Source organism: Trichosurus vulpecula, chromosome 1 (genome assembly GCF_011100635.1).
Source record: "Trichosurus vulpecula isolate mTriVul1 chromosome 1, mTriVul1.pri, whole genome shotgun sequence".
Taxonomy (NCBI): domain Eukaryota; kingdom Metazoa; phylum Chordata; class Mammalia; order Diprotodontia; family Phalangeridae; genus Trichosurus; species Trichosurus vulpecula.
The window spans coordinates 271,499,385-271,502,754 of NC_050573.1; the positions used below are offsets into that span (position 1 = coordinate 271,499,385).

Genomic DNA, 3,370 nt, shown 5'->3' on the forward strand with positions numbered 1-3,370 from the left:
AAAGGATAATGAGCGTGGAGAAGCCTTCTTTTACTCTGGGAAGTTTCTGCTGGGATTAGCAAGAATAGACAATGGTATATTAGGGAATGTCCTGGATGACGAACCTGTGCACAAAATGGAGAAAAAGCAGAGGATGAACCTATGGTAGAAAGTACTGATAATAGAAATGAGGAAGCAAGATGTGTTTAGAAAACAGGTATATGATGTCCTGAGGGAAGAAAAAAAAGCGTGAAAAGTGGTCTGAAGCAGAAAAAGATGAAGTTGGAAGAGAAGCTGAGATCCCAGAAGCAGTTGTGGGGCTGGAAGAGAACAGAGAGAAGGCCTAAGAAGAGGTATCTGTGGATCTGGATGATGTTCCTAGGTGCTGAGGATCCTGAAGCAGCTGCCTCTCGAGAAAGCAGGCAGCAAGTATACACAGCTACCACTCATGATGGGAAGCCAGAGAAAGGGGAGGACTTACCCAAAAGAAGGCCAAAACAAAAACAGCAGGTGAGGAAAAACAGGGAGAAGCAGAGTTAAAGAGAGAGGAAAGGCCCAGAAATGCTTCTAAACAGTTGCTTGACCTGGCAGTAGAAAAGCAGGGAACTGTGGCCAATGTGGAGACAGAGGTAGTACATGAGGAATGAGGGGAGAAGGCAGCAGCAGAGACGGTGAAAGAAAATCCAGAAGTGGCCCTTGCTGAAGAAGAGCCAAAGTTTCAGGTGAGGCTGAGGTGGCAGCTGGACTGGTAGAAACCCTTGCAGAGCTAGAGAGTGAGGAGAAGTCTGATGGTATCCCTGCAAAGGGTCCATTCAGCACCTTCTGACCCAGGTGAGCGGGTCCCTACAGAGGATGAAGCTGCAGAGGAGTGCACAAACACAAAAGAGAATGCTAATCCTGAGGCCGAGTCCTCAAAAGAAGTTGTAGACAGCTAGAAGAAATACAGGAGCCCCCTGGAAGACTCAAAGATAGCCAGACATGGACCAAAGATGAGACAGAGTAGCTGCTAAATAGAGTGGGAAGAAAAAGATGAACTGATGGAGGAAGAGAAGGAGGAGGAAGAGGAGAAAAAGAAGGGGGAGGAAGAAGAGGAGGAGGATAAAGAAATCAAAGACTCAGAAGAGGATGACAAAGAAGTTGAAAAAGAGGAAATGACTTAATACTTGAAAACAATTCTGTTTGGGAAATTGAAGATGATGATACGGGGAACCTGAAGATCACCTGAAATATGTTGGACTTAGCAAAGATCATTTTTTTTGGAGGGGGGAAGGCAAGGCAATTGGGGTTAAGTGACTTGCCCAAGGTCACACAGCTAGCAAGTGTGTCAGGTGTCTAAGGCCGGATTTGAACTCAGGTCCTCCTGACTCCAGGGCCGGTGCTGTACTCACAAAGATCATTTTTAAGGGGAAGAAAATGAAGTAACTGCAATTCAATGTGGCTCAAGTTCATCTGAAACTAAAGGAAGTGAGCACTGAATCTAAAAATTAGAGGCAGGTAATAGAGGAACTCCAGGCAAGACCCATTACCATCTGGGCCTGGCCTAATCTTACATGAGCCAGGATGTGAAGCTGCGTCTCAGTTTACTAAATCTATCATTGAGAAGAGGTTGATCATGCTGAATGAAAGGCTAAAGGCAGCTGCTAAGGATGAGAAGGAGATTGAGGAGCTCAAGGAAGTGCTCCCAGAAATTACAAATCAGTGTTTACAAGGAGTCACAGAAAAGTGGGGATGTCATAGAGCTGGTTCTGAAAACCACTCTGGATCAGGCTGCATCTAGCTTCACCTTAACAGTGAAACCTAAGTAGTGGGAATTCTTCAGTCAGGAGGATCACAGTGAGAAGACTCCAAGATGGTACTGCTGCTATTTCTTCAAACTATGGGACTGAAATTTCCCGCTGGGTCAGAAAAAAAGAGAAAATCAGAGAAGGAGAGCCCCCAGGAAAACGTTGAAGAAGCTCATACAGGCTGTCCATGCTTCATTCCCCTACTGGCTGCTTCTGACTCTCTCCGGATTTCCTTACAGAGACTCAGCTGCATTTTCACTCTGGAACATCCCTCCATCATGCCTCCATCATGCCTCTGTCCCTCCTTCCACACCCCTCTCCCATTTGTGAGTTTCTACCAGGACCTCCATTTTTGGGATAGGCCGTGACCAGCCAGATCCCATCCTCCTCCTGGCCTCTGCTATAACTAACTCTCTTTGCCACTATGATCCTTCTATGTTTCCTTTTCCCCCATCCCTTTTTCAGTTCCTTCTTATGTGTTGTCTTACCCCATTAGAATGTAAGCTCTTTGAGGACAAGGACTATCTTTCAGGTTTTTTTTTTGCTTGTATTTGCATCCCAGGAACAGGGCTTCTACTAAAAGTTTGTTGCCTGTCTATTGTTTGCACACTTTCTTTTTTTATATTTTTTATTTTTAAAACTTTTTTGTTTTATTTTTAAATTATTATTTTTCCCCCAACTTTCATCCTCCTCAGACTGCCTCAGGGTCTGAGAATTTGGAATATCCAGGTAGCCTTTGTGACCATCTTAGAAATTCTTACACAGACCTAAAGACTTTACTAAAAACCACATTCCCAATGGTAGATTCAGTGCTTCTTCTACTAAACAGCATCCTATCTTCACATAGACTCAGCATTTTAGGGTAGGGATGGACTTTAGAAACCAGTCCAGGGCTTAGAAGGTCCTTATTTCCAACTGGTAAAAAAAAATCATGCTACTATAGATTTTGGGGCAATCATGTCAATATAGCTTATTTATGCAGGTTTCAAATACTAAAATGTTCAAACAGCTGCAAAGATCTCTTTAAATCAGGAGAACCCTTATAGGTTGCCTGTGAACTTGTTATTTTAAGATACTTTGTTAACTATATTTTAACATATGGTGTTTCCTTTGGTACCCTATGCATTTCATTTTGTTCATTTTAAAACATTATTCTGAAAAGGGTTGGTAGGCTACGCCAGACTGTCTAAGGAGTCCGTGGGACAGCGACGACAGCAACAAAAAATTAAGAACTCCTTGCTGGAAGTAAAGGGAAACTTTGCTGGTTGAAGTCAATTATTGCTGCCAGCAGAGGGCCTTCTCTGTCTTACACAAAGGCTTTAGAAATGTGAACGCTTTAAAGCCTCCACCTCTCCCAATTCTTAGCAGTATATCATAGGTTAGATGACAGCAATAAGACCGAAGCTTCATTCTCATAAAAAAAAGAGCAGATCACTATCTCAAACAGGCAAAGGTATCTGGGGGCAGGGGTGGTAGTGTACATGTGTCACTAAGAAGCCATAAGTTCTTTCTCAAACCAATAAAAACATTTTTACATGACCAGAAATTTTAAATCGCAAAGGAAATGGAGGACTAATTGTTTTGTAAAGGTCAAAGCAAACCAAACA

At 43.0% G+C, this 3,370-nt stretch overlaps 1 pseudogene; it reads left to right on the plus strand.

Moving 5' to 3' along the window:
* Positions 1-767: 767 nt before the first annotated feature.
* Positions 768-1,784, plus strand: LOC118836939 (annotated as a pseudogene).
* Positions 1,785-3,370: the final 1,586 nt, after the last annotated feature.